This window comes from Pongo abelii, chromosome 12, assembly GCF_028885655.2.
Source record: "Pongo abelii isolate AG06213 chromosome 12, NHGRI_mPonAbe1-v2.0_pri, whole genome shotgun sequence".
NCBI lineage: Eukaryota > Metazoa > Chordata > Mammalia > Primates > Hominidae > Pongo > Pongo abelii.
In genome coordinates, this window is record NC_071997.2 from 84,881,333 (window position 1) to 84,894,335 (window position 13,003).

Genomic DNA, 13,003 nt, shown 5'->3' on the forward strand with positions numbered 1-13,003 from the left:
GGACAGGAGCTTGAGACCAGCCTGGCCAACATGGCAAAACCCCGTTTCTACCAAAAACACAAAAATTAGCTGGGCATGGTGGCATGCGCCTGTAATCCCAGCTACTTGGGAGGCTGAGGCAGGAGAATCTCTTGAACCCGGGAGGCAGAGGTTGCAGTGAGCCGACATCACGCCACTGCACTCCAGCCTGGGGGATAGGGCGAGACTCTGTCTCAAAAAAAGAAAAAAAAAAGACACAGAGAGAGAGAGACAGGAAAGGAGACACAGAGAGTAAAGGCATGTGATGCTGGAGGAGACTGGAACGATGTACCTACAGGCTAGGGAGCCCCAAGGATTGGTGGAGCCACCAGGAGCTAGAAGACGGGCGTGGAAAGAACCAGACCTGCAGACACCTTAATTTTGAACCTCTGGTCTCCACGGCTGAGAGAAAATAAGTTTCTGTCGTTGTGAGCCACCTAATCTGTGGTATTTTGTTATGGCAGCCCCAAAACCTTTGCTGAGGAAGAAGAGGGGACTTGGGGCACTGAGGGTCACTTCAAGGACTTCATAGATCAATTAAGGGCTGCACCTGCTAACTTGTGGCCCTGGGAAGGGAGAATAGGGTGTCCTGTTTGGTTGGAGAGAAATGCCCAGAGAAGGCTGGGCCACACTTGTGGTCTGGGGCGGCTCCTTCCCAGTTCCCTGCGCAAGAGCCTTCCCTGCAGTTGCCTAGGGAATGTTTTTCTCCACCAGGGAAGGTGTGCGTTTTTCTGCACCAAGAAAGGTGTGCGGCCCCGTCGCTAGGAAACAGGGAGCCGGGCCTGTGGGCTCCCAGCCTGGAGCAAGGCAGATGGTGACAAGATTAAATAGTGCCTTTCATTTCAACATAGGAAATGTTTTCAATTCTCCTCTCTTCATGTCTCTAAAAAAAGGCAAGTGCGGAAACGTCCCACTGGAAATTTATTAACAAAAGCCCAGGCAGCCCAAAAAAGCCAACTTTTTTCTTTTCACACATCTCTCCAACCAGCCTACAGGCACTTTGAGTGGAGGACCTTGCCCCATTGCCATGACACTCCAGGCACCCCAGGGAGCCTCAGCCAATCCTCACAGTTACTCACAGAGGTAAGGCTTATTGCTATCCCATTTCATAGATGAGGAGACCAACACCTGCAGAACAAAGTAATTGGTTGGCAAGTTGGGAAGCTGGGATTTCAACCCATGCACAACAGTGCTATCCTTTGCTATACATGCCCTCATGATAATGTTTGTGAAAGTATTGGAAATGACAAGGACAGTACAAATCCAGAATCTCATCATGGTTAACAGGTCTTAGTCCATTCAGGCTGCTGTAACAGAATTCCACAGCCTGGGTAGCTTAGAAACAATAAAATTGATTTCTCACAGTTCTAGGGGTTGCGAAGTCCAAGATCAAGGCACCAGCATATTCAGTATCTGGTGAGGGCCTGTAACCTAGTTCATAGATGGCTGTCTTTTCACTGTGTCCTCACATGGTGGAGGGAGGTGAGGGAGCTCTCTGGGGTCTCTTCTATAGGGCCACCAATGTCATTCACGAGGGCTTTGCCCTCATGACCTAATCACCTCCCAAAGGCCTCACCTCAACAGCATCACCTTGGGGATTAAGTTTCAACACGTGAATTTGTGGGGGACACAAACAAAAATTCAGTCTATAGCGTAACACAGGACAGTGAAGGGTGAGCACAGTGAAGAGGAGACAGCTTTGTTTTCATTGCAAATTAATTTCTGGCAAGGAACTGAGTGGGCCAGGAGAGATTAGACAGATGTGAAGATTAAGACACTGCAGGTCAGAGCCCACCAGTTGGGTCAGTGTCGCCTGACTAGGTCATTTCTGGTACAGCTTCAGGCCCCACATGACCCAGTCTCCCAAGCTGCGCAGCCAATAGCAGTAACTGCCCAGAGCTAGCCAGGGCAAACACACTCCCTGGCACAGTCTTCTGACTATTGTGTGCTTGTAGTAGAGTAGAGTGAAAAAGAACATTTCAGATCCCTAAGACACCTGCAGTCAGGTGCCCAGATTGAAGCTGGGTCATTGGGAGAAAGGTGGGCAAAGACTCAGAAAGGGGGGAAGATTTGTGTTAGGTTTGAGATCCATCAGGTTGGAAGGTTAGAGGGAGGAGGAGCTGGGCAGACATGTTCACAGATATGCCCTATTCTTCCCCAAACCTTACCTCCATCAGTCCTAAAATAAGTACTATCTACAAGTGAATCACTCAAATAGCAATAATCCCTTTGGTGTTTAAAACTTCTCTCCTATCCAAGTGGTTTCATAGCCATTGTCTCATGTGATGCTCAGCTCAGTTCCAGGAGGTGAACACAGCAAGTGCTACTCCTCCATTTTGACCATGGAGAAAGTAAGTTTCAATCCATCTTATCCCAGCCTCCCGGTCCCAGTCTTTTGGGGGTAGTGTCAATTCTTCCTTTGTGGTAACACTTAAAACTCTGCCTCCTTTTCCATTCTTTTTCTTTTTCCTTTTTGAGACAGAGTCTAACTTTGTCACCAAAGTTAGCTGACATAATCTCAGCTCACTGCAACCTCCACCTTCCAGGTTGAAGCGATTCTCATGCCTCAGGCTCCCTAGTAGCTGGAACTACAGGCGCCCACCACCACGCTCAGCTGATTTTTGTAGTTTTAGTAGAGATGGGGTTTCAACGTGTTGGCCAGGCTGGTCTTGAATTCCTGGCCTTGAGTGACCAGCCCGCCTCAGCCTCCCGAAGTGCTGGGATTACAGGCACGAGCCACCACGCCCCGCTCCTTTTCCATTCTTAATTCCAGTATCTTAATTCAGCTTCTCATAAGGTCAAGGCTCATGCCTCTGTCTTTAGTCTCTCCCCAGGCTGAGGTGTCTACATGCTGTCCCTAGATTATGCTTCCTGAAGCACCACTTTCATCATCATGAGCATTGTAGCACTCATCATTGATCCTTAACAACCCATCAAATCTGCATGCCACTGCCTGGCTTCCAAAGCCCTCTTAACTTTGATGTCACCGAACTCCATTGTGTTATTACCTTTACTTTACTACATGCACTTGCTGCCATTCCACTCTCCTCTCTGATTAACAATTCACGATGCCCGTTGCTGCCTCTATGCCTTTGCTCATGCTGTGCTCCCTCCTGGCCTGACTTCCCTTCATCCATGGACAACTCTCCAGTTGCTATTTATCCTTCAGGATACAGAGCAAGTCAATCTCTTTCATTAAACCAATCCTAGTTATCCCAGAGACTGTTCCCTCCTCTATTCATACTTACATACAGAGCATGACACCTGGGCCCTTGGTAGCCAGCTTCTAGGATGGCCCCCCAGTGATCCTCACCTCATGGTCCTCATACCACTGTATAGGCCTCTCCCTCACTGAGTAAAGTCTACCTGTGTAACCAACAGGACGTTGCAGAAATGACATAGTGCGAATTGAATTCCAAGGCTAGGTCATACAAGACATTGTGATTTCTAGTTTGTGCTCTCTTGGATTGCCTGCTCTGGAGGAATATAGCCACCATGTCAGGAGGACACTTAGCCCTATGGAGTTCTTGTGGTGATGAACTGAGGCTGCTAGGCAGCAACCAGCACTAACTTGGCAGGCATGTGAGTGACCATTTTGGAAGTGGATGTTCCCCACCCCCAACGTGATGCCTTCTGCTATGTTATGATGCAGCAAGAAGGCACTTGCCAGATGTAAGCCCCTTAACCTTGGACTTCCCAGCCTCCAGAACTGTATTATAATAAATCTCTGTTCTTTATAAATTACCCAGTCTCAGGCATTCTGTTACAGTAGCACAAAATGGACTAAGACATACCCCTTCCTATGACCAATAACCCCACCTCTACTTCTCAGCAACTCCCACTGGTTCCATGGTCCTGTTAACATCTGCTTAGCAGCTGTCCCTGACTTCTGTGTGCCCCACGAGGCAGGTAAGAATATCCATTGTTAGGCCAGGCATGGTGGCTCATGCCTGTAATCCCAACGCTTTGGGAGGCCGAGGCAGGTGGATCACATGAGGTCAGGAGTTCAAGACCAGCCTGACCAACATGGTGAAACCCCATCTCTACCAAAAATACAAAATTAGCCGGGTGTGGTGGCACAGGCCTGTAATCCCAGCTACTTGGGAAGCTGAGGTAGCAAAATCACCTGAACCCAGAAGGTAGACGTTGCAGTGAGCCAAGATCATGTCATTGCACTCCAGCCTAGGCAACAAGAGTGAAACTCTATCTCAAAAAGAAAAAAAAACACAAAAAAAGAATATCCATTGTTGCTCACTGCTGTGTGGCCAAGGCTAAGCCCAATGCCTGGGGCAGAGTAGGTGTTCAATTAATACTGGATGAATGAATGCACAGTGATTAAGTGGCTATATATCTTCTCTGGGCTTCTGAAAGCTAGGAAGTTCAAGAATGAGGGGCTGTCATCTGGCAAGGGCCTTCTTTCTGCACCATCCCATGGTGAAAAGCAGAACGTCAAGAGAAGGCAAGAGAGTGAACCCCTAGACTCAAGCCCTTTTTATTTATTTATTTATTTTTAAATTTTATTTATTTATTTATTTTGAGATGGAGTCTCGCTCTGTCGCCCAGGCTGGAGTGCAGTGGCGCGATCTTGGCTCACCACACGCTCTGCCTCCCAGGTTCACGCCATTCTCCTGCCTCAGCCTCCTGAGTAGCTGGGACTACAGGCGCCTGCCACCACGCCCGGCTAATTCTTTGTATTTTTAGTAGAGATGGGGTTTCACTGTGTTAGCCAGGATGGTCTTGATCTCCTGACCTCATGATCTGTCTGCCTCGGCTTCCCAAAGTGCTGGGATTACAGGCGTGAGCCACTGCGCCCGGCCTATTTACTTTTATTTATTTTTTTTCTATTATTATTTTTTGAGATGGAGTCTCGCTCTGTCGCTCAGGCTGGAATGCAAAGGCGTGATCTTGGCTCACTGCAACCTCTGCTTCCCAGGTTCAAGCAATTCTCCTGTCTCAACCTCCTGAGCAGCTGGGATTATAGGCGTCTGCCACCAGCCTGGCTAATTTTTGTATTTTTAGTAGAGACAGAGTTTCACCATGTTGGCCAGGCTGGTCTCGAACTCCTGATCTCAAGTGATCTGCCTGCCTCAGCCTCCCAAAGTGCTGGGATTACAGGCGTGAGCTACCGCGCAGCTCAAGCCCTTTTTATAATCAACATTAATCCATTCATGAGAAACCCTCACGACCTAAACACATCCCCCTTAGGCCCCACCTCCCAACACTGCTCCATTGGGGATTAAGTTTCCAACATACGATTTTTGGGAGACACATTCAAACCATAGCGTTTCTGCAGGCCTTTACAAAGCCAGTAGGTCCAGTGCACGGTGCCCATAAAAAGGCACAGTGACACCTGAGGCAGCTTTTCCAAAGCCATCCAGGGTAGAGGGGGAGGCATCTGGCCATGGGAACTTCCATGTTGCCACAAAAGCCCTTGGGAGTCATCCTGACATGCTGCAGTGGTGAGCACGTAGTGCTGGGCTCAGCATGGCAGATATCCACCTGCCACCTGGGCACTAAATATAGCCCATATCAAAGTCTTCTTTGCCTGGAACCTTCAGAGTTGGCTTATTTGGCTGGAATTGCTACAGAGAGAAGCTCTATTAAAACAAATTGAGAACTGGCTTCTCCCCATAATTCTAGGATGCTGAGATTCATAATTAGACAATGGATCTTTCCTGCCAGCAACACAACATTGCTGGCCTTAGTCACTGATGAATCCTCCAGGTTGGTTCTTTCAGGTCTTGAGGAGAGGCCTGGTGTAGGTGTCCAGAGAATACTCGCATTTTCCAGTGTCCCAACAAAGTAGGATTTTTCTCCCCAGTGTTCTGTTCCTTAGTTATGGACTGACTGTGTCCTCCCACTGGGATACATATGTTGAAGCCCTAACCCCCAGTGTGACTGTAATTGGAGATAGGGCCTCTAAGGAAGTAATTAAGGTTAAATGATGTTCTAAGGGTGGGGCTGTGATCTGATAGGATTCGTGTCCTTATGAGACCAGAGAGTTCACTCTATCTCCTCACTTGCCCAAGAAAGAGGCTATATGAGCGCACAACATGATGGTGGCTGCCTACAAGTGAAGAGGAGAGGCCTCATCATAATAAATACTACCTTGCTGGCACCTTGGCCTTGGACTTCTGGCCTCCATAACTGTGAGAAGTAAATTTCTGTTGGTTAAGCCACCAGACTGTGGTATTTTGTTATGTCTGAGCTGACAAAAATACTTAGCACCTTGCTTCTCTGGTCTTTGAACCAGCATTACCAAGCCCAACTCCGGGCTTACCCAACCAGAGTCTGTGTCGCAACAAGATGCCCAGATGATTCAGAAGCACTGCTTATGAAAAGATGTTGGGCTCCTGGGAGGGACTGATTGGGCTAGCAGTCATTTACTGTTCAATGTGAATCAGGGAGCCTAAGCGGAGGTGCTAAACACTTCAGGCTGGGAAAAGAGAACACTGTAGAACTAAAAATAGCTGGCCTTTCTGCTTTGCTAAAGAGGAGTCTTGCGTGACTCGACTTATGGGTAGTCCAGGGCTCTGAACTCAGTTGGTCTAGCTGTGTATATATGGTGGTGGGGAAGTCTTTTAATGTCCTTCAGTTGATATAGGGATATGATTTGTCCCAAAGGAGGGGTAGTGATGCATTCTGCATTGTTGAAGAACTGATAACAGATTTAGACTTCTCTACTTTTCATGTCCACATGCCTTGGGTGACTGTTGGCTTTGGAGAATTTAATTCCATTTACCAACTCTAATCAACTGGTAATGGCCGCTTGGAATGCTGCGCTGAGAAAGAGTCTAAGGCCTCCGCTGGTATCAGTGAAAAATAGGACCTTGATGAATTAGCAATGTTGGCCAAGAGCATGGGATGAGGGTAGGGGGACTACCTGGTATCTGTTAATTCCACTCTGAGGCAAAAGGCACTTAAAATTGGTACATGAAATAATTAACCAAGTAATTAGTTCTGATTCTGCCTTCTATTATCATTTATTTATTTGCCATTTTTTGTCATCTATTTATATAAATAACATTCCCTGACTTTACTCATAAAGGAAAAATAAGCAAAAATAACTAGAAAAAATTGTGGAAAAGAAGAGTAAGTAGAAGGAATTAGCCCAACCAGAGAGTACCATAATTCACTGATTCTGTTTCCTGTTTGTTGTTGTTGTTGTTGTTGTTTTTACAATTAAACATCTCTGAAATTGAGGTGTGTCTTACATCCCTGTCATTGAGGTGACAGTCATGACACAGTTGTCCTCACCTGTCCATATACACAGCACTAGCCAGGATTGTTGGAAGCCTGGAAGAAGGCCTGGAGACAATAGTAGGGCACTCTTTTAAAAAATGCTGTACCATCAAATGAGCACTCTTGAAGGCACAGAGAACAATGTTGTTTGGAAAAACAAGAACATCAATGGTCAGAATCAAAATAAGATTCAGAAGAGATAAGCTCTGAATATGAAGAAATTTTAGGACTACCGTCAATTCCAATTTTGCTTATATTTTTAAGTTTTTGTTTTTTGTTTTTAGCAGAGCCTTGCTCTGTCACCCAGGCTGGAGTGCAGTGGTGCAATCTCAGCTTGCTGCAACCTCCGCCTCCCACACTCAAGCGGTCCTCATGCCTCAACCTCAGCTGGGATTGCAGGTGCGCACCACCAGCCAGGCTAATTTTTCTATTTTCAGTAGATTACATCTGGGATTACAGGTGTGAGTCACCGTGTCCAGCTTCATTTTGCTTACATGTTTAAATGTATGTCCAAGTGTCATATGTGATCAACTTCTATGTCTACATAAGTCTAAAGCTTATGTAAGTCTTATAGAAGTTTAAGTCTATAGGTTTATATACAGTTATTCAAAGAAGATGCATTGGTAGAGACAGGAGTCCTGCTGTGTGTTCAAGGAACAGAAGGAAGACCAGAGTGCCCAGCAAGAGTGGATTCATGGAAGAGGATAAAGATCCAAGAGTTAGCTGGGGACTATGTCAGCTAGGCTTTTGGAGCTTCTGTGGGACTTTGGGAACCACTGCAGGTTTTGCACAGAAGAGGACATGATCAGACTTACATTTTAAAAGCATTGCTCTGGCTGATGAGGTGAGAGTGTACCTGGGGTCAGGGGGTGAAATCAGGGATGCCATGGAAAGATGGGTTAGGAAGCTATTTCCATAGCCCAGGGAGAGACAGATGATGGGACAGGGAGCTGGTTCAACTCTGGGTCTATTTGAGAATGGAGCTGACAGGACTTAATAGGCGTGGATGTCACAAAGAAGAGAGGAGTCGGCTGCGTACAGTGGCTCACGCCTGTAATCCCAACACATTGGAAGCCTAAGACTGGCTAATCACCTGAGGTCAGGAGTTCAAGACCAGCCTGGCCAACATGGCGAAACCCCGTCTCTACTAAAAATACAAAAATTAGCCGGGTGTGGTGGCAGGTGCCTGTAATCCCAGCTACTCAGGAGGCTGAGGCAGGAGAATCGCTTGAACCTGGGAGGTGGAGGTTGCAGTGAGCCAAGACTGCGCCATTGCACTCCAGCCTGGGTGACAAGAGCGAAACTCCATTTCAAAAAAAAAAAAAAAAAAGAGAGAGAGAGGCGTCATCAAAGACATGGAGTTTTGACATGAGCTATAGAGAGAATGGAGCTACTGTTTCCTGAGAATGTTGTGGCGGCAGCAGGTTCTGGGGAGCAGCAGGAGTTTGGGTTAGGAAGTGTTATTTTCAAAATGCAGATTAAGCTTCCAAGTGGAGCCCCTGAGAGGACAGTGGCTCCATGAGTCTGTAGTTCAGGAGAGGGTGCCAGGCTAGAGATACAAATGCCACATTAGTTTCAGCCCAAGCTGATATGGAAGCCCTGAAGCTGATGAAATCAGCATGGGACAGAGAAGGAAAATGTGTCATGATAGAACAGGAGGGGATGCCACGACAAAGAGGAGGGGAGGGGAAGGCAGGAGGTGCCAGAAAAGGAGGCTGAGAAGGAGTGGCCAGAGACATAGGGGAGATAAAGCGAGAGATCCATGGACCAGAACAGAAATCCCAGAAATAGGCCCAAATGCAGAAGTTATAGGAATGTAATGTGCACGAAAGGCAGCATTTCAAACCAGGAAGGAAAGAGGAATGATTCAATATATGGCGTTGCCCTCTGAGAAAAAAATGAAGTTGGATTAGTATACGTTTCGAATGTGTCCAGTATCCAAATGTATAAATAAACAAAATTTAAAAGCACGTACTAGAAGAAACCATAAGGAAATGAATTTTAGTAATCTTTTGTTGGTGTAAAACAACCTAGAAAGCTATAAAACAGTGGTACATGTGATTACATAACAAAGACTATCTGCGTGGCAAACTATCTTCAAAAAAGTCAATAGACAAGTGACAATTGGGAAAAATATTTATGACTCATATAGGGCTATGTGCCATCACATTTAGAGGTTCTAAATCAACAATGATCATGAGAATAACAATAAAAGAACAACAAGCCAATAAAAACATGGGTAAAGACTGTGCACCAGCCACTCAAGGAAAGAGAAATACAACCAGTTTTAAGTCTCTGAAAAGATGCTCAAACTCACTCACAGTAAGAGAAATGCAAATTAAAACTACACAAGAAAGCAGCTTTCACCAACGAGTTTTTTTTTTTTTTTTTTTTTTTTTTTTTTTAAAAAAAAGAAGGGAAACCACTCAGGCTGCATCTTCTCCTTCTTACTCTGCTGGAGGAAAATGAACGCCCATCAATGCCAAATGGCAATTGCAAAGCAACACCAAGACCAGCTTCACGTTCGGGAGAGAAGGTGCCTCCTCCTGGGGGTTTCCGGTGCTCTACCTGCGCAGAGAAACTTCTCTAGTTTCTTCTAGAACTTCTACAGAAATGATCCCTGAAAGTACAGTCTTCAACTGAAGTGTTTTTTTAAAAAATTAAAGTCTAATAAAACATTGTGTTGAGGAGAGTAAGGCTTCTCGTTCAATCCAGGTGGGGGCTTATGTAAATTGTAAAATCACTGTGGAGGGCAATTTGGGCAACATCCATCAAAATTATAAATGGGCCAGGTGAGATGGCTCACACTTGCAATCCCAGCACTTTGTGTTTTTCTTTCTTTCTTTCTTTTCTTTTCTTTTTTTTTTTTTTTTTTTTTGAGACGGAATCTTGCTTTGTCACCCAGGCTGGAGTGCAGTGGTGAGATCTCAGCTCACTGCAACCTCCCCTCCCAGGTTCAAGCTATTCTTGTGCCTCAGCCTCCCAAGTAGCTGGGATTACAGGCACATGCCACTGTGCCTGGCTTTTTTATATTTTTAATAGAGACAGGTTTCACCACATTGACCAGACTGCTCTCGAACTCCTGGCTTCAAGTGATCCGCCCACCTCAGCCTCCCAAAATGCTGGAATTACAGCCTTGAACAACCTGCCTGGCCTAATCCCTGCACCTTGGGAGACCAAAACCAGAGGATATCTTGAGCCCAGCAGTTTGAGACCAGTGTGGGCAACATAGAGAGACCCCCATCTCCACAAAAAATTTAAAAATTAGCTGAGCATGATGGTGCATGCCTGTGGTCCCAGCTATTTGAGAGACTGAGGAGGGAGGATCTCTTGAGAGTTTGAGGAAGCAGTGAGCCATGATTGTGCCACTGCATTCCAGCCTGGGCAACAGAGAAAGACCCTGTCTCCAGAAACAAAACAAAATTACAAATGCACAGGCCTTTTGATGCAGCATTTCTCCTTCTAGTAATTTACCTATCCAGGTAAGGAAGTGACACATGTATCAGGTTATTTGTTTTAGGATTTTGTTTGTTTTTAATAAATTCTATTTTGAAAAATCTGAAACTTACAGAAAAGTTGCAAGTATGGTTCAAATAACTTTTTTTTCCTGAATTATTTGAGAGTAAATTGCTGACTTCATACCCCTCACTGGGTAAATACTTTAGTGTATATTTCTTCCAAATAAGGATATTCTCCTTTACAATCAAAGCACAGCCATTAAAATCAGGAAACTAACAAATACAGTAAAGGAGAAAACTAGAATAAAACCTGGGGTGTTGAATTGGAATTGGGGCTACGGGTGTGAACTCATGATTTCCCATATGCAGTGAGATAGAAATAAATGTAGATATAAATGTGTGTGTGCACATGTGTGTTCCCCAGCTCCGTCCCCTGAGAACACCTGGAAACAGTGACACTCTAACAGCAGTGAGCACATCTAGGGACCAGGTCCTGGTTTTTGAATACCATTTTTCATAAAAGGAATGAGAGCTCCTTGGAGAAACGGCTGATTCTAGGGCTGGATCAAGACAAGTATAAGGTGAGCCCAGAATCTTTCTTCAAGATTATGATGATGTTTTGAAGCTATTACTAGTTCATTCAGTTCTTCATCAGTATTAAAATTATTTTTCCCAGCACTTTGGGAAGCCGAGTTGGGAGGATCGCTTGAGTCCAGGAGTTTGAGACCAGCCTGGGCAACACAGCAAGAACCCCTCTCTTTAAAAAATATAAAATAAATAAAGTACACTGTTGTTTAAAAATAACAACACTTAACCATAAACTTAGTGTTTACTATGTGTTAGGCACTTTTTGACATTATTTTGATTAATCCTTACAATAACTTTAAGAAGTAGATTATCCTACCTTATATGTAAAACTGAGGCTTACCAGTAACTTGACCTAGTGTAGTTGACCCATCTTGGGTTCCCCACCTGCCTCACGCTGATTTCCCTTTCCTGGCTGTATAGTCCATCCTCCGGCGCCCCTGGCAGCCTGCCCTGTACCATGTAACTGTACCCTGTAGCCCTAGCTGGTTGGCCAACGAAGGAATTTTTTTTTTTTTGAGGCAGAGTTTTGTTCTTGTTGCTCAGGCTGGAGTGCAGTGGCAAAATCTCAGCTCACTGCAACCTCCACCTTTCGGGTTCAGGTGATTCTCCTGCCTCAGCCCCCCCGAGTAGTTGGGATTACAGGCACCCGCCACCATGCCCGACTAATTTTTGTATTTTTATTAGAGATGGGGTTTCACCATGTTGGCCAGGCTGGTCTCAAACTCCTGACCTCAGGTGATCCACCCGCTTCGGCCTCCCAAAGTGCTGGGATTACAGGTGTGAGCCACTGTGCCTGGCCTGACCAAGGAATTTGATACTTGAACCAAGCTGGGTCAAACAGTCTTGAGACAGATGAAAATGTAAGACTCAAAACTAGAGGCTGGGCCGGGCGCGGTGGCTCACACCTGTAATCCAGCACTTTGGGAGGCCGAGGCGGGCGGATCACGAGGTCAGGAGATAGAGACCATCCTCGCTAACACGGTGAAACCCCGTCTCTACTAAAAATACAAAAAATTAGCCCGGCGAGGTGGCAGGCGCCTGTAATCCCAGCTATGCAGGAGGCTGAGGCAGGAGAATGGCGTGAACCCTGGGGGGCGGAGCCTGCAGTGAGCCGAGATCGCGCCGCTGCACTCCAGCCTGGGAGACAGCCAGACTCCGTCTCAAAAAAAATAAAAAAACAAACAAACAAACAAACCTAGAGGCTGGGCACAGTGGCTCACGCCTGTAATCCCAGCACTTTGGGAGGCCAAAGCGGGTGGATCACCTGAGGTCAGGAGTTCGAGACCAGCCTGACCAACATGGTGAAACCCCGTCTCTACTAAAAATACAAAATTAACCGGGCGTGGTGGTGCATGCCTGTAATCCCAGCTACTCAGGAGACTGAAGCAGGAGAATTGCTTGAACCCAGGAGGTGAAGGTTGCGGTGAGCCGAGATTGTTTCATTGCACTTCAGCCTCGGCAACAAGAGCGAACCTCTGTCTCAAAAAAAAAAAAAAAAAAAAAAAAAAGACTTTTAAGAATGAGAGAGAGACACAGAAATCATTAAGGTTGAGAAAGGTTAGTAGCAACACTCTGGAAAAAAGGCTGCTGACTCCTACTGCTGAGTCATGGTTGTCAACCCTTCCATGTGATCTGTAATAGTTAGTTTTATGTGTTAACTTGACTGGGCTATGATATAGCTGGTAAAACATTATTTC

The 13,003-nt window shown here is 45.8% G+C and overlaps 1 protein-coding gene and 1 non-coding gene across 2 annotated transcripts in view; both read right to left on the reverse strand.

Annotated features, from left to right (window-relative positions):
* The window catches only part of MSH2 (mutS homolog 2), a 306,776-nt gene that overhangs the window by 61,522 nt on the left and 232,251 nt on the right, over positions 1-13,003 (reverse strand). The gene's annotated exons all lie outside the window — the stretch shown is intronic.
* On the reverse strand, positions 9,682-9,896 carry LOC112132228 (small nucleolar RNA U3). Its single transcript, XR_002914024.2, has one exon. It is a non-coding gene; the product is annotated as a small nucleolar RNA U3 (small nucleolar RNA).